Here is an 18,559-nt window from a genome sequence, read left to right as displayed (position 1 = left end):
GATCCTGGATCACCACCTAATCTCATCTCCAACTTCTCAACTCAAAATCCCAACAGTATTAAATGGAGCACCAACCATCATACAAGAGAACCTAATTCCACAGCTCGGTGCTGGGGGCTTTATACCCCTCTAGCTAGGCCATACTTGGTATTAGGACACAATGTGAGTCCAGTTCTATTGGCAGTACTTCTCTCTCTCTTTCTCTCTTTCTCTCTTTCTCTCTCTCTCTCTCTTGCACCCTCTCTACTGGGACCAGACAAGTGTTGTGTGGAGTAACTAATGCGTTCATTAGAAGGTTGAAACATCCACAAACACTTGGACAAATAGCGCATGAGTTCAGTTAAAGGTTAAAACCACAAAGACTTGTCCGAGGATCGATCCGCTAGCCTGCTGCTACAATCAGAAGGTCCCCGTTGCCTTCATTGATCCAGAAGCTCCATCAGTTTTCTCACCAGTTTTGTCTGATTGTTCTTTACAAATATATTTATAGCAATAAAAAAAGCTTCATCTTCATCTTCAAACCCAGACAGTTCAGTCCATTTAAAAGCGCCTCTGCGACACCAATTTGATGCGAAATGAAAAAGTGCTGTTTTAAGTGTAGGGTTTACCCAAAATCAGTGCCCACTTCTGGGCAGCGTGTATCTATCTGTGTGGTTTGGGAGCTTTTAGAATATGATTTAGTAGCACAATCCAGAGCAAAGGGACCTCAAGCTACCAGTATCTCACTCCATCAGCATGTAGCAGATGTGGAGGTTTCAGATGTTTATACACTGGAAAACGTCCCCAGGCGGTTTCGACACAGGGAAGAGCATTTGTGCAGGTTTTCCAGGCTATGGAGGTCCTGAGTTGTGCTAAAGTACACTGCAGCACTACCACAAGATCGTCTTAGCTCTCTCTGGGTGGTTAGGTTGGCCATTCCTTACCCACATTAATTAGTAGGATGCTGTTGGGTGATGTTGGCTTTTGGTAGTATGGAAGGCTGCAGTTATGCTTCCTGTAGCATGAGTTAACTTTTACCTTTCGAGTCCTGGTAGGCTATAATTTTGCTCAGTGTTGTGCTTTTCATTTAATAGGTCTATCCCAACCCTCTTGCACAACCCTGGCACCCAAGCATCTGGCAGTCCAGTGGACTAGTCTAGGTTTGGCGAAAGCTGCAATAATACTTGCCAGATTGTGCTGTGTCAGCTGTAAAGTTTGGTTGAGGGGGGATAATGCTGTGGAGTTGTTTACAGGAATTGGCCTACAAGGCTCCTTAGTTCCAGCTAGTTCCAGCGAAGGGAAATAATTATGCTTCAGCATTCCAATACATTTTGTACAGCTGTACAGTTTTTGTACAGTTTCCAACATTGTAGAAACAGATTGGGGAAGACCCTTTTCTGTTGCAGCATGACCTTTACCATTGGTTTATTGGTTTGCACAAAGCAAGGTCTATACTGGCAGAGAGGGGTAAATTTGGGGTGACCAAAACAGAGCCCTGACCTCAACCCCATCCAACAGCTTTGGATTGAACAAGAACAGAGTTCGCAAGTTAGGCCCTCTCATTCAGTATCACAGTATCACATGAATAGTGTTGTGAACATACTACAACGTCTAATCGAAAGTCTAAATGGAAGAGTGGAAACCAATTCCATCTTTGTACCTATGTATCGTCAATACTTTTGTCCAAAAGGTGTATGTATCTCTAGAAGTATTCTGAAACACCATATAATTAGTCTTAATAATTAGTCTCAATAAGTGATGAACCTTGAGGTACACTGATTGCTTATGTTGTGCCACTTGTCTGTTAGAGGGGACAAATGATCTCTCAAGATTGGGCTATGGAGTGTTTTTACTGGGGGGATGCAACTCCAGCCGTTACTTTTGGCACATTTTTTCTGCATGGTATCTATACTACACTAATCGACTTGACACTAGGTATTTAATTTTTTTGCTAACTTCTTGGTCAAGCTGAGGTGGGACTAAATTATGATGTGTAAACCTTGCTAAAACTGTGCTGAAAGAAACAAAAACTTGCAATATTTCAGTGGGGAATTGGAGAACAAAACAAGTACCAAGTACACAAAATAAATACAGTTTAGTAGAGTCAAGTAATGCAGGTACCAGGTAGAAGAAAAGTTCCAAAAGATGTACAGCTCTGCAAAAAAATAAGAGACCACTTAGCCATCAAGCTGAACTGCTTGAATTTGTGCACCAGTAGTGGCATAAAGTTATCCAAAAGCAGTGTGTAAGACTGGTGGAGAAGAACATGCCAAGATAGATGAAAACTGTCATAGAAAAACAGGGTTTTTCCCACCAAATATTGATTTCTAAACTTTGATTATAAATATGGTTTCTTTGCATTGTATGAGGACCTGAAAGCTCTGCATCTTTTTTATTAATTTGACCATTCTCATTTTCTGCAAATAAATGCTATAAATTACAATATTTTTATTTATTTGGGAGAAATATTGTTCTTAGTTCATAGAATAAAACAGCAATGTTCATTTTACTCAAACATAAACCTATAAATAGCAAAATCAGAGCTTTGTATAGGAGCAGGGCTCTGTGCTGGAGATTTGACTTCATTTATATTAGAGAAAGAAGAAAAGAGGTCAAATCAGCGAGCGTAAAACAGGAAAGAGAGATGGAAAAAGAGAAAAGTGCGAGAGTGAGGGTAACCTATAATTCTGACTGGGTCACGCTCATAAAATATGCAGTCCAACCTCACAGATAACGGCTCCATCTCAGAACAAACGCAGCTCAATCCAGGCAGCGGCGCTTCATATTCATTTCAGTTAGCTATTTAAGTATTCAGCAGGGTGGGCTGCGGAAAATGTAGGGATTGGGGTCTGTGAGAGATTTAACATCCAACGTTCCATCCCGCTTTGACATTTTTATAGTATTTCAGATGTCTGATCATCTGTTGAAGCTATAAATAAACTCCAGAAGATTTTTTTTAAAGAAGGACGGAAATAATAAAATAATAATAGACTTCATAGGAATGGGGATAGGAATAGTTTTTACTATTATTAGATGGAGTTGAAGCATTTCTAAACATACTTCAAGACATTTGCTTTGATTTTAGTTTCAGACACTCCGAGCGTTATCGTCTGAAGATGCCTCGCAAGCATCTGATGTTAAGCACAAGGCTGACGTTGGCTGGATGTCTGAGGCCACATTGGGTAGATGTCTTAAGACAAGATTTGTAGACATCTAATGCGAATATTAGGTAGACTTTAAAAGCCAACACTGTGTTGGCGTCAAAGGTGAACATTGGGTTGATGGAAAAGGCCATCATTGGATGGATATCCGATTAACTATCAGATTGGGTTGGCGTTAAGTTAAATGTTTGGTAGACATCAAAGGCAGACACTGTGTTGGCATCAAAGGCGAACATTGGGTGGATGTCAGAGTTTAATGTTGGGAAGACAGTAGAATTGGCCGAATTGATGTTGACCTCACTGGCCAGCATTCAGAAGACATCCTTGTTGGACATTGGGCTAATGTTAGAGGCCAACAGTGGGTTGATATGAAAGGCTGATGTTGGGTAGACGTTAAAAGCTGACATAGGGTAAATGTCAAGGGCTGATATATGGTTGAAGTCAAATTACACTGTTGGGTTGATTTCAACCTCAGCTTTGGGTTGATGACCGAGATTAACTTTAGGTAGTCCAGCACTGGGTGGATGTCAGAGATTAACATTGGGTCGACGTTAAGGTCCAACATTGGAATGCCAAAAGCCAATGTTTGGTAGATGTCAAAGGCCAAGGCTGTGTTGGCATCAAAGGTAAACATTGGGTTGACTGCAAAGGTCACCTTTTGATGCCAAAACAGCCTTGGCCTTTAACGTCAGGTGGATGTTGGATATTAGTGTTGAGTAGACAAAGGGCTGCATACAGTAACTGATGTCAATGGCGGACATTGGGCTGACATTAGAGACCAACAGTGGGTTGATGTCAAAGGCTGATGTTGGGTAGACGTCAAAGGCTGATGTATGGTTGAAGTCAAATGTCAACTTTGGGTTGATGTCAAAGATTAACGTTGAGTTGATGTTAATGGGTTGACTTTTGGATTTCAAAAGCCAGTGTTGGGTAGACAATAAAGGCTGAAATTGAACAGATGTTAAAGGGTGATTTTGGTTAGTAATGACTGTTTGTTTAAGTGGTTTAGGAGATTTCCAACCCTGTTCCTGGAGAACCGCACCCCACCCCTGTTACTTTCTTTTGTTTTTGTTTCTTTGTCTCTCTTTCTCTTCCCATTCTTCTCCATTGCTGCCTTTTTTTTCTTTATCTCATTTCTTTTCATTTGTTTTTCTTATTTCCTTTTCTTTCACTTCCATCTCTCCTCCCATTCTCACCCCTCCACCCTCGTTATTGAAGGTGGTGTGCAGTAGTACTGCTGTAGTATTGCTTCTCAGGTGTGCAATAGTTCAATTGTAGCCCCTCCCACTTCTGCCTCTCCCAGTAACGCCTACTGTGTCTGGAACAGTTACTGAAAATGAAAAACAAAACAGAGCTTTCTAGGACTGACTTCATCCTTATTCAGTCTTTCATCACCTTCTAATATTCAGACGTTCTGTTCTCCATCCCTCATCCTTCACTCATGACTCTCATCTCATCTCTCACCACGGCTGACTGCAGTTTGTGGGCCTGAAGTGCTTTACAGCAGCAGCAGCAGCTCTATCTACTGTTAACTAAATGTTTACATGTTGAGGTTCTATACTGATGTTAACTACTCAAGCTGATGTTTGCTAGATGTTAACTAATCTAGTTGATGTTTGCTAGATGTTAATTGCACTATTCCAGCTGGCATTGACTAGATGAAAAGTACTTTAGCTGATGTTCACTAGATGTGAACTGCTCAAGCTGATTTTATCTAGATGTTAACTACTTTAGCTGATAGTCGCTAGATATTAATTGCAGTATTCCAGCTGATGTTCTTAAGATGTGAACTACTCTAAGTGATGTTATATAAATATTTTCTATATTGGCTGATGTTCTCTAGATGTTACCTACTCAAGCTGATGTTCTCTAGATGTGAACTGCTCTAGCTGATGTTTATTAAATATTAACTACTCAAGCTGATGTTCACTAGATGTGAAATATTTAAGCTGATTGTAGGTACTCAAGATGATGTTGGGTAGATGTTACCTACTCTATCTAATGAACACTATGTATTAATTACATTACTGTGAAAAACTCACTATTATTTGGTTCTGGCTGGGAAAAAAAGGTTTCCGGTCCTGGAACCTTTTTTTCGTGAAAATGCTCAGATTGGTTTAAAATAAGTTTTTCGACTTGGAACCAAGCCTGTTCCACATTGGTGGAAAAATGTCATATGTCTCAGAACTGGTGGATGTTCTTTGTTGAACAGTAGCTACAGAATAAACATGAATAATATGGGAGGTGCACAGAGGCTTCTCAACAGGTTGTTTCAGTGTTTGGGTTACAAACTGATCACATTTGCAGTCAGATCACCCAAGAACCCAAGAATTGAACCAGCAACCCCCCAAGAACCTTTAATCCCACCGCCCCAACGCCGTTCTGAAGTGCTGATACAGTGGCGAGGTTATCTGAGGTAGTGAACTTGCTGGTGCTTACTCATGTAGTTGAAGGCCAAATAGCAGCCACACCTTCAGGCGGTGAGGAGGAGCTGAATGAGGGATGAGACTTCAGAGCATGATCTTATTATCCTGCTCTTCTTCTTATCTATATTTATATACGTTTCTCACCACTGCAGATCGCTCTGCTCCCCAAAGAAACCCCAACAGCTCGGCTACCCATTTATCACTGTCATTAATATATCTCTCTCTCTTTCTCGCTTTCTTGCTTTTTAAACCTCTTCCTCTATCCTCTCTTCTCTTTTTCTTGTTTTAACTGTTTCTATTTCTCTTTTTGTTTTTTTTTGTTGGTTTATCACTTCATACACTCATCTTTAAAAGAAAGCTGCACGTTTTACAGAGGTATCGGATTGTAGCGCTATTGGGAAGAATTAGCATGTAACAAATGTTAAATGCAACATTCCTGGACATCTCTGCAGTGTAGAGTTGTAGAGGTTCCTAATGGCGAAATCCAAAAATGAGTGAGGGGTAACATTAGTCAAGCCACGGCTCTTTAGAGTAGCATGCTTAGCTAGATAATTATCTAGTTAATATACTACCATGAGGATCCTGGTCTTAAAAGATTGTACACTTGCATGCTTGGCTGTATTTGGCATTTAATGGTCATGTTAAGATAAATTTAATGTCTGATTTAATATATAATTAACATGGACACAAAAAAGTTCAGAACGCTTTTCTTTAAGACACTGGTTGTAATGTGAAAGTTGGAGAAAAATGTTGTGACTGTAATTAGACAGTAGTGTTTTTCTACAGTCGCTAAGTTAGCAAGCTAGCTAATATGCTAGTTTATAATACAGCAAACAAAAGCAATTACCTAGCTACCTTCCACATCCTGCATATAACCACATAACCAACCTCAATCCAGTTGCTATAGCCTTTTACTAAAACCAGGGTTCCTACGGTCATGATGGAATTTCAAATAGAAATTTCCAGGCCTGGATAAGGTTGGAAAAAATAAAAGTACCCAGAAAGTTTAGGAAAAGTCTTGGAAATTTGCTCTATAAATCTTTGTGTTCCAGTTTATCGATGGAGAAAATGAGTTAATTCACTAATTTAGCCCAAACAATGGAGCTTTCAATATTTGACACGTATTTTATTATTGAAGATTGTGTCAACATTGCTTAATGATTTTTTTTTAATTATATTAATTTTACCCCTACTGTGATCAATTTTGATTAATAGTTTTAGTTGATTTTTGGTTTTATTGTCCATGTCTGCACTGATATTTTAACAATCGTATGGTCATGAAAATTTGCTTTGAAGGCATGGAAAAGTCATGGAAATTTCTTGATTAAAAACTGTATGAACCCTGTAAAACAGCCCAGGAATCTTACACTTATTTTCTGCCCATTTTCCGACTGCTTTCACTGTTAATTTTGGGAGGTTTATGAGGTTAGTTTTCCACACAGGCTCTACCATTTAAACTGGTGAATATTCTGCCGCCTCGCTGCCTTGGAATTTCCAGTTTAAGAAGCCTCATCCTCATTTTCGTTTCAACATAGATGCGGAGTGAATGAGGTGCATAGTGATAGGTGAAGCTACATGTCATACTGCAACCAGACAGCAGAGGTGCTAGTCCCGTGTTCGCTTCCCTTTAGAGAGACGCTGTGCTCTCCATGCTCTCTACAGTGATTGTGCTAAACTGTGATCAGCTTAATGTGGACATATACAGTCCTGATGTTCCGTTATTTCACTGCGTGTTATCAGAGAGAGCGGTCACGCTCTGCATTTGGAGCTGACTGCAGCCGACGACCCCCAGGGCTATAAATTGGCTGTGCTGCCTCAAACTTCGCTAGGTGACTTTCAGGGGTGCTATTAATTCGCTAAAAGTGCTTCCCGGCTTTTGATGGATGTGATCGTTTGTCTTGTGTAGGTGTCTCCTTTGTTATGATTAGCGCTCCATTAGCATTTATTTGGGTGAGTTATTATGCAACATGCAATTACTCTGAATGATGGCAAGGGAAGCTAGGAGCTGCTGCTGATGAAAGGGAAGAGTTAAGCCAATAGTTGAGACAGGCTGCATTAATTGCTTTGAAATGGCAGGTTATGGATAAAAATAGATGGGGAAAAAAGCATGTTGGGGAGCTTAGATAACATTCAGACCATAAAACCACTGCTAGCATTGTTCTTTCACTGTTAAAATGATCAAGAAGTCATTAGGAAACTTTTGAGGGGGTTCTTTGTTTAAAACAGTGGGAGAAACATTTAAATACAGGTTCTTTTTTAGAAGAAAAAAGTTATTTTGAAGGTTCTTTAAAGCACCTTTTGTGGTTCCTTCAGAGTTTTAATGTAAAGAACCCCTTAAAAAATCCCCTAAAAGTCAAATTAATTACTTGAAGTACAAATTTAATATAAAAAAATGTTTTAAAAACAATCTGTGCTGAACAATAAATAGTCAGTAATAAGGTAACATCCAAAAATTCAACAATTGCAAAACGCTAAGAGTAGCAAAAATAATAACTTTTTGACTGATGATCTTTCTTCATCTCTAAGGGCGTTTTAACACTTGTAGATAGTTTCTATGTTCTGGATCAGTTGGTTAGTTTGTTTATTTGGAGCGTTTTCCCTCTGTTTAGTTTGTTTTCACACAAACAAAAACCTTAATGAACCAAAATGCACACCAATAAACCACATATAAAGCACGCTGTGTCCTCTGATTGGTCAAAACTGTCTGGCATGGGAGTTAAACACGCGTAGGTAATGAAGTCGCGTGGCTGCAGCAGTGAACGCAGCACAGACCATGTGTTTAAACAGCATGGAGCAGCAGAGACAGCATTTGTTCATAGGTGTGGTAATTAGTGTTATCTGGCTAAAATATATCAGATTAAACTGTGCCTTATTAACAGTTTAGCTCAAATAAAAGAAGTATGTTTGGTATTTGATTTGTCTGTGTTTAAAAAAGGAGGGAGGGAAATCTCTGTTGTTGTTGCTGTTTGGATCGGAGCTTTTCCCATGAAATGGAAAAATAAAACACTATGCTGCATATCTAGCTTAGCCTGAATGCTAACAGAGGACTGGATTACTGTTATTGTTTTTTTTTTTAAACATTTTCTAATTAAGGAACGTAAAAAAGTGAAAATGGATTTGATTTGTGGATTCTGAAGCCCAAAGTGTTGCTCTTCTTCAAAATCAGTTCAACACTCTTGTCCATAGTAAAGAACGATTACTGTTTTTTTTTTTTTTAAGTAGCTTAAGTAGTTCATATGTAATTAAAAGCCCTCAGTGAACTTTTTTTCCTGACATTTATAATCTTTCTCTTTAGTGGCAGAGCTTTCTTCAGGTTGTGCCTTTTTTATATTTTGAGTCTTAGAAAGCCAAGAAAGCATTAAACCTAAGAGCTGAAACCAGCAGAACCAGATCAATTACTTGGTTCCTTTCCCAATCCGTAAGTGCAGCTCAGGCGTGTGTGTGTATGTGTGTGTATGGATGGCTCAGGGGACGTCTGACTGTGCGACTCATCCTCGTGCTCTGGGACCATTAAACGGAAGAAATAAAAGGGATTTTTCACACACGGTTATTTTTAGAGCCGGATGCTGGCTGAACGTTGCTGCTCGATCTGCTGCTTTTAGGAATGTGCTGATTTAAATATGGCAGTCTGGAGCTGAGGATCGTTTCTGCCACTGCTACCAGGTCCCTGTGTGTAAATCACTCGAGTTTGGTTGGATAACAGTTGAAATTAATGTCTTAAATTAAAATCTTTTATAACTAAGGTTTTAAATTGTCTTAAATTTACTGTAAATGTGCTTTGGGTATTTAATTTTTACTAAACGGCAAGTTACTAGAAAGAGAACTAAGGTTAGCTGCGAGCTAGCTAACATTAGCTGCGAGCTAGCTAACGTTACTCGGGAGAGAACTAATCTTGGGGTAGAGCTAGCTATCATTAGGTGTGAGCTAGCTAACATTACTGGGGAGAGAACTAATGTTTGGGTAGAGCTAGCTAATATTACCAGCGAGTTAGCTACATACGGTCTTAAATTGTCTTAAATTTACTGTAAATTTGCTGTAAGTATTTAATTTTTAGATGGTGCATTTAATGATGGTGGGAAAGCACTAGTAATATTAGCGGCAAGTTACTAGAAGGAGAACTAAGGTTAGAGGAGAGCTAGCTAACATTAGCTGCGAGCTAGCTAACAATACTGTTGAGAGAACTAATGTTGGGGTAGAGCTAGCTAATATTAGCAGCGAGTTAGCTACATAAGGTCTTAAATTTACTGTAAATTGGCTGCAAGTGTTCAATTTTTAAATGGTGCATTTAATGATAGTGGGAAAGCACTAGTAACATTAGCGTCAAGTTACTAGAAGGAGAACTAAGGTTAGTGGAGAGCTAGCTTACATTAGCTGCGAGCTAGCTATCGTTACTGGGGAGAGAACTAATGTTGGGGTAGAGCTAGCTAATATTAGCAGAGAGTTAGCTACATTATCGGCGAGAAAACTAGGGTTAGCGGAGGATTAGCTAACATTAGTGGTGAGCTAGTAAACATGCTAACATGTTCAACATCACAATGAAACAAAATTTTAAAAAAGAAATAAACAAATAATAAAAAACTAATGGGAAAATGTTGTTTTAATTTTCAATACAATAATATAGTATTTGTCTACATTTTTAGGCCTTAAATTATATTTATTGAGGTTTTAAAAAGGTCTTAAAAAGCATTAAATATGATTTTTAAAACTGATAATTATTTTGGTAGTCGACTAGTCTGACGATTATTTTTTGCTCTTCTGTTCCCTAGCACTGTAATTTGTGTAATATCGTGATTAAAAAATGTATCTTTTGCTAATAGCCGTTTTCTGTCTAGGAACCGGTCTTCTAAACCTTTATGGCTTTATAAGAATTTGTCATGACAGAATTTCCAGATTTCTGACCTGTTTACAGTTTTAGGGCACACTGCATGAAGAATCTGTGTAGAAACTTGAAGACAGCTGACTTAAAATAGAGTTTGGGTTTGCATTAAAAATGCATGCGTTCCTCTGTTTGGCCTGCCAGCGCTCTGTAGCTACAGCCTCAAATCCAGTCCTCAGCTCAGGCCTGTCCTAAACTCAGCTTCAGATTCACACTTTCTACACTAATCTGCAGCAGACAGTGTTCAGGATAGTACTGGTGGGTTTGTGTGTGTCTGTGGGTCTGGCTGTTAGTCTATGGGTCTGTCTGTTGGAAGGTGTTAATCTGTAGGTCAGTCAGTGCTAGTCTATGGGTCTGTCTGTGTGTCTGTTGGAAGGTGTTAATCTATGGGTCTGTCAGTGCTAGTCTACGGGTCTGTCTGTTTATGTCTGTGTCTCTGTTAGTCTATGGGTCTGTCTGTGTGTCTGTTGGAAGGTGTTAATCTGTAGGTCAGTCAGTGCTAGTCTATGGGTCTGTCTGTGTATCTGTTGGAAGTCTGTCTCTGTTAGTTTATGCGTCTGTCTTTGTGTCTGTTGGAAGGTTTTAATCTATTGGTCTGTCTGTGGGTCTGTAAGTGCTAGTCGATGGGTGGCTATGTCTGTCTGTGTGTCCATGTCTGTCTGTCTATCTAGGACTGTGTGTCTGTTAATCTATGGGCCTGTCTGTATGTCTGATGGAAGGTGTTAATCTATGGTTTGTAGTGTAAATCGATTAATCTGTCTGTCTGTCTTAGTCTATGGGTCTGTCTGTGTGGATCTATGAGTCTGTCCCTGTCTCTATGGCTCTGTCTGGGTGTCTGTTTATCTATGGTATTGTCTGTGGGTCTGTTTGTCTGTGTTTGTCTGTGTTTGTCTGTGTGAGTCTGTGTGAGTCTATGGGTCTGTCTGTGTGTCTGTAATAGTATATGTGTTTGAGCATAGCTTTGTCTGTTTCCCTAGTTATGTCTGTGGTATTGTTCCTTTGTCTATGGCTCTGTCTGGCTGTTTCTATGTCTGTCTGTGTTTTGTGTTTGTCCGTCTGTGTGTGTGTGGTTGTGTGTGTGGTTGTGTGTGTGGTTGTGTGTGTGGTTGTGTGTGTGGTTGTGTGTGTGTGTGTGTGTGTGTGTGTAAGAGAGAGAGCGAGTGTGTGAGTGAGATAATAGGATGGAGAACAGCAGTGATGCAGGGTGAGAGTGAATGAGAGAGGAAGGGAACAGTGTTAATCTGGTCTCTCCTGGGGTAGAGGCTACACTCATTGTTGCTATGCTACAGGGTGGCAGTGGACGACTGATAAGAGAGAAACACACACACACACACACACACACACACACACAGGAATAGATTGCCTTCGTACAATGTGATGCTTACACAAACATAAAAACACCCAGCCCAGACTGACTGAGTTCTTGCGTCAACTTATGCTAACCATACACTAGACTAGTTTGAAAAGACTCTCAAAAAAATACTTTAAATAGACTAAAGTCTGACAGGAACAAGACTCGATTTTGATTTGGACCCAGAGACTTGACTTCCAAGATTCTAGACTTGTCTTAGACTTACCTCCAAGGCTTAAATTGAACTTGCACCCCAGAGACTCAACTTGGACTCAAACTCCAGAGACCCAAGACTCTGTGGTGTATCCAAGGACTCAATTCCAACTTGCACCCAGGTGACTCAAGTATATAGCTTTGCCACTGTAAATGCCAGAGTATGTATATATATCATTATTCTCACAAAACTAATGTTGTCTCCAGCGCTACTCTCAAATAGTGCATGTTTTCAACAGATTTTTCGGATAGGAAAGGTGCAAGTATAAAAGACCGTACAGTATTTATTTGTGCTGGGTGTGTGTGTGTATGTGTCAGTGTCTGACATGCTCTCAGGCAGCAGTGTAGAGGGCCTGACTGCTGATGCTGATTCAGTGTGAAGCTACACTGCTCTTTTCCAGCGAGCGAACATCTTGCTACAATGCACACAGACACACACACAAACATGTGGAGTGGAGCTCGGTTAAAGAAATATTTTGGCAAAAGGAAAGACAGACTTACACAATTTCCCAGTCCTTGGGTGGGTTGATGTTGGTTCTGTAGTGTCTGCATAGGTTGTGATCTAAAAGTCATAAAGTAGTCTAAAGAATCTAAAGTCTTGGAACTGACTCCTCAAATTCCCATCCAGACTCAACTTGAAAGTGCACTTGCACCCCAAAACTCTCGTCAAAGCGCCTCAGCTCAGACGTTTGCCATAGGTCTTGAGACTCTGCTCAGATTTGTACCCATAAACTCAGGCTGCTACCCTAGTCTTAAAACTCGCACTCAAGAATCTTGAGACTGAACTGGGACCTGCACCATAAAGATTCAAAACTTTACTTGAATTCACACCCAGAGTTTTGAGGTCCCTCTTACCTTAGAGACTTTTACCCTAGAGACTTGGGCTCAACTCATACTGTCCCCCTGTGTTCTTGAGACTAGACATGGGCCTGCACCCCAGAGTCTTGCAACTTAACTCATGAGTCTTGAGACTCAATTTAGATTTGCATCCTCATCCGACTCCCTGACACGGCTATTGATTATAGGGTAGGTTGGTAGATTGATTTTAAACAGTTTGTGTAGGTGTAGGTTGTAATCTTGAGACTTCACAGACTTGCTTCCCAGTATCTTAATAACTTGAACTCACCCAGAGGTTCAAATCTTGGCTCAGACTCCCACCAGAAATTAAGACTCTCAACTTCCACTTGTCTCTGCACATGAAAGACTCAAGACTTGACTTGAATTTACACTCTTAAGACATCCTTAGTTCTTGAGACTTGATGTTCACCCCAGAGACTTGATTCAAAGACTATTGGCAACATGGTCATCTGACTCCCTGACTCACTTCTATTGATTATTGATGATTGTGGGTGGGTTAGTGGATTGGTTTTGAAGAGTTTGTGTAGATGTAGGATGTGATCTCAAGTCGTCACAGACTTGCTTCCGAGTATCCTAAGAACTTGGATGCACCCAAAGGCTGGAATCTTGGCTCAGACTCCTATTCCAGAAACTTAAGACTCGCAACAAAGACTTTTGACTCTCAACTTCCACTTCAAGACTCAAGACTTCACTTGAATTCACACTTTTGAGAGACCCTTAAGTCTTGAAACTTAATGTTCACCCCAGAGACTTGATTCAAAGCCTCTTGGGAACAGGGTCATCTGAATCCCTGACTCACTTCTATTGATGGTGGGTAGGTCGGTGGATTGGTTTTGAAGAGTTTGTGTAGCTGTAGGTTGTGATCTTGAGACATCATAGACTTTCATCCCAGTATTTTAAGAATTTAAAGAAACTTAAGACTCTGCTCAGACTCGCAACCAAGACTCTTGACTCTCAACTTCTACTTGTCTCTGGATGCTAAAGACCTAAGACTTGACTAGAATTCACATTCTTGAGAGATTTTCGAGTCTTTAGACTTCATGTTCACCCCAGAGACTTGATTAAAAACCTCTTGGCGTGGGTGGATTGATGGTGGTGGTTTTGGAGAGTTTGTGTAAGTTATGATCTCAAGACTTCACAGACTTGCTTCTCAGAATCTTAAGACTCAGACTTGAATGCACCTTGTAGACTTGAATCTTGAATCTTTCATTAGTTATCAGACTTAAGCAGCGATAACTAACAATGTTCTACTGAGACGTTTTGCTTTGCTAAACTCGAGAGTTCCCCAGGCACTACAACAGCGGGACATGCAGTCCCGGCCGAGCATAAGCTCAAGGGCCTTGTCTCTGGGGACGTATTTTGCTGGGTCGGTGTTATAGGGTTTGGCTCTTGTGAAGTCCTCAGACTGCTGGGGTGTGTTGGGTAATTACCTCTAGTACGATAGGGTCTGACAGCTGCTCCGGCTAATTGCCTCGTATTGTCAGAAAGTTGGCACCGTTGGCTTCTGCTGGCTCCTTACTTGCTAAGCTATGCAAAGGAACTGTATTAGCAAAATTGCTGTACATGGTTCAGAGTGCGTACGACTCCAGGGTCAGCACTGGATGAATGCTTCTTCTATGAGCCTTATTAATTTTGAGGGGATGTGGGGAGTACAGTGCATTATATTACGTATCATTGTTTTGAGACTGGCATGTTGGCATATGTCTGACAATTAGCCTTTAATGACAATTGATTTAAGCATACATAAACATTCATAACACTTATTATAACAGTCTCTGAGGTAATATGTCATCAAAATTGAAGAAAACAGCTGTTATGACAACATACATCTGTTAAAATAAGCCTTCACTGTATTTAAATTTATGTTTAAATAGTTTTAAAAGGTGTAATATAACCTTATGAAGGCTATCGAGACTTGAAATCCTAGCCTGCGTGTCTTACTTATGCAATAGAGCTTTGAATACTTATATTTTGCGTATTTTAGGTTTGTTTACAGTGTTTATGGAATTATGTAAAATATTAGTTTTGAAAAGAAAGCGTATCTCTTTTTAATTTCTATTGTTCATGGCATTCTTCAGCTGTGTTTTTTCTGATAATGAAGTCTGATTTCTTCTTATATTGTGTAATTTTATTGGACAAAGTAAACTCAAAACTAATCAAAGCCTTAATTTAAAGCATTAGAGTTTTTTATTATATGTATTCCTAACAGTAGTATAAGTCACAAGAATGTAAAAAAGCCTAGTCATGTAAAAACACTTTCATATCCAAAAATATAATTTAACCATAAGAATCTTAAATAATACTGTGATATACATATACAGCACTACTCCAGGCTTTTAAATATATTGTTTGATACTGGGGCTAATGAAATCAATAGGCTTGAGAATAAACAACGTTATAATATGCTGTAATTTCTACATCTGTACTGGTTTTAGCAGTGATTTAATGTATGGAGCTTTGTGCTGAAGCAGCTTGTAAACTCCACAATCATCAGGGAGGCCTGAGAGTGATTCTCCAGCCTCGCAGGGTTGTCCCTAGCAACGGAAACTGAATGTATGAGTACGAGCAAGGCCCAGCTATTTTTACTGGAGGGTGCGTAGTGCTGCAGCTTCCACTTAGTTTTAGTCTCACACACACACACACACACACACACACACACACACACAAAAGCAGCCATGCTGCACTGTTATCTGCGCTTATCTGGGTGAGGATAGGTGGCTGCAGTGGTACTGATGGTTTCTTTACTTTCCTGACTGGGTTAAAAGGAATGAGATAGCAGTACCAGTGTTATCATTATTTGCTGGTCTACATAGCTGCTTCTTACAGCTGTGCATTGCAAAGCTGACTGCATGCAATACCACAGCAACCACCCAGCTGTCTTTGTCTGTTAGCAACCATATAATACATCATAGTGCCCGCCTTGGTTACTTAAGCAACTGTCTAAAATACAACACCAAAGCAACCACCTGGGAGACCATGTCAACCACCTTGGTCTACATAGCAACCTCCTAGAACTAACTTGGCAACTCCAAAGCAACCACCTTGCACCACAATGTAGCAAACTACTTGAATCAGTATACTACATTGATATATGACTTGATAATAGAACACAGTGGATCAACACTAGCAGATGACTGACATGTCTCTCCAAACCATCACTGATTGGTAGAAACTTCACACTAGACCTCAAGCAGTTTGGACTGTGTGTCTCTGCACTCTTCCTCCAGACTCTGCTCCCTTGATTTACAAATAAAATGCTTTAAGGTTTACTGATGATCAGTGATGGTTTGGAGAGTCATGTCTGTCATCTGCTGGTGTTGGTCCACTGTGTTATATAAAATCTAAAAAAGTCAGTGCAGTGTTTCCTGAAAATCTTACAGCACATCATGCTTCCCTCTGCTAACAACTTTAATGGAGATGGGGATTTCATTTTCCAGCAGGACTTGGCACACTGCCCACACTGCAGAAAGTACCAATTGTTCTTAAATAGTATTCAACTGACACTGATTTTTTGGTTTTCATTGGCTGTAATCCGTAATTATCATCATCAACAACAAAATAGATCACTGAATTACTGAAATAAAGTAACTTTTCAATGATATTCAAATTTTTTGAGCTGCACTAGTATGTAGGCTGTTGCCCACCTATGTTGCCCACCTATGTTGCCCCCCACCACGCCCTACATGTCAGATTAAATCTGCACCCCTGAGTGCACCAATACATATTATATTACAATGCACGATTTCTGGAGTAAATAATTCAGTTGCACGGCTGCATTAATCATGTTACAGCCCACTAGGGTCCCCAAAGCCAAGGTAGATGTGGAGTAGTGTGATGTGGAGAAGTATGCCAAGAATTCTCCACCCGTTAGCTTTAGCTTTTTAGCTTTTTCTCTGTGTTAAAGCTGAGGTAAGTGATGGTTGAACCAGTGATTGAAAGGTTATTGATGAAAGAGTAATTTGCTGTATCTCCATAGATTTGATTTGGCATCAGTTCTGCTTCAGAACTGCTTCAGGTTCCACTAAAACTGGTGGAAACGTGGTCTGGTTCGCTAAAAAAATAGACCATGGTTCATATAAGCCTGAACTGTACTAGTTTAAGAACCAGAGTTCTTTTAGTGGAAAAGTGCTGACTGTAGTTCACTGGAGTTTCAAAACTTCAAAAAAAAGAAATGTCTTTTTTAACTTTTTTCCAGACTGATAATCTTAATTACTTTCTTATCTCATTTGTTCCTGAATTTCTTTGGATATTGGCATGATGTCTTGCTTTTTTAAAATATCTTTTAAGCCCTATCCAGTAGGGATCCATTTTTCAGGGGGAGGTCTGTGAAAAATATTTCACAATTCTGTGTTCAGAACCTCCTCTATTTCCACTCGCTGTTGTGTTTTACATGGCACTCAAAGTTAGGGATGCACCGATACCACTTTTTCCTTACGGATACCGATACCAGCTTTTCTGGTATTGGCCGATACCGAGTACCGATACCGATACTAACTGTCTTATCCTGAATAAGATATAATAACCTGATTGGCTGCTTGGCAGTTTTCGCCTTTTTTTTTTAAAGATCTGTTAAGATAGTTGGCTGTCTGTACATTCTGCCCGCGCTGTTTACCCTGCTATTTTTTACTCCCGCATTCCAAACCTGGAAATGGTATCGGCCGATACCCATTGCTGATACCGATACTGTGTGTAAGTGCCAGTATCGACGCTGATACAGATACGGTATCGGTATTGATGCAACCCTACTCAAAGTGTAAGTATGGTGCGTGGCAGTGGACAAATGGTTATTTTATTAAACTTGAGGAGATTAAACTCAGAGATGTGAGTCCGGACAGGACTAAAATTACCGGAGGACCACGGAGTTCAGAGAAAAACAGTAGATAATTCAGCCTGTAATTTTTTTTTCAGAGGACGTCTGAGAAAATTAAACACATACATGATCGTTCTGGATGGGAATAAAATCACAGAGGACCCCTCATAGAAAATTACCCCAGGACCCCCTGAGAAATTAATCCTATTCGGATAGGGCTATATAGTGAGAAATATACAGTATATGAATGTAGGATATGAGCCTGTTAATATTCCACATGCTGGAAGATGGCGAAGGGCAGAATTAGAGGAGGCAGGATTACAGAATGGGCTTCTTTGATCCTCAGGCTTCTGTAATCTCTGGGCATTTAGTAAAGAGAGGGAGGGCAAGAGAGAGAGACACACACAGAAGGTGAGTGAGAGGTTGGCAGTCAGATAGAGGGCAGGCCTGGCTGGCGTACATTAGCTCGCTCTCTGTTGCCTCCTGTCATCGTTTACCTTCCAATATGTTACACGATCTCCTCCCCCACCGCCTCCGCCGCGCTCCAGCACGGCTCACACCCAGCCGCACACTGTTAGCGTGTAGCACATGCAGGTAGACTGTGGCCAGATTGCTGTACGAAGCCTGAATATGCTTCGTCATGCCAGTTCACAGCTTTATGAATAAGTGATGATGTCTTTACTGACGCCCACCACGAGCTGCAGCCTGGAAAACACGCTGCTGATTCTCACCTTCAGTGGATCAGTAGAAGGAGTAGTTCGGTGAGGAATCACATGTTTTTTTATGCATCTTGGCATCTTCTCCTCCACCAGTCTTACACACTGCTTTTGGATAACTTTATGCTACTCACTCCTGGTGCACAAATTCAAGCAGTTCAGCTTGGTT

The 18,559-nt window shown here is 40.2% G+C and overlaps 2 protein-coding genes across 11 annotated transcripts in view; one reads left to right on the top strand and one right to left on the bottom strand.

Annotated features, from left to right (window-relative positions):
- LOC103029679 (solute carrier family 2, facilitated glucose transporter member 9-like) overlaps window positions 1–18,559 on the bottom strand; it is a 1,095,244-nt gene that overhangs the window by 601,795 nt on the left and 474,890 nt on the right. The window lies entirely within an intron of this gene.
- The window catches only part of magi1b (membrane associated guanylate kinase, WW and PDZ domain containing 1b), a 205,967-nt gene that overhangs the window by 105,810 nt on the left and 81,598 nt on the right, over window positions 1–18,559 (top strand). The gene's annotated exons all lie outside the window — the stretch shown is intronic.

This window comes from Astyanax mexicanus, chromosome 24 (genome assembly GCF_023375975.1).
Source record: "Astyanax mexicanus isolate ESR-SI-001 chromosome 24, AstMex3_surface, whole genome shotgun sequence".
Taxonomy (NCBI): domain Eukaryota; kingdom Metazoa; phylum Chordata; class Actinopteri; order Characiformes; family Acestrorhamphidae; genus Astyanax; species Astyanax mexicanus.
Note: the sequence above shows the minus strand (reverse complement) of the source record. Positions and strands in the feature narration are given on the sequence as shown.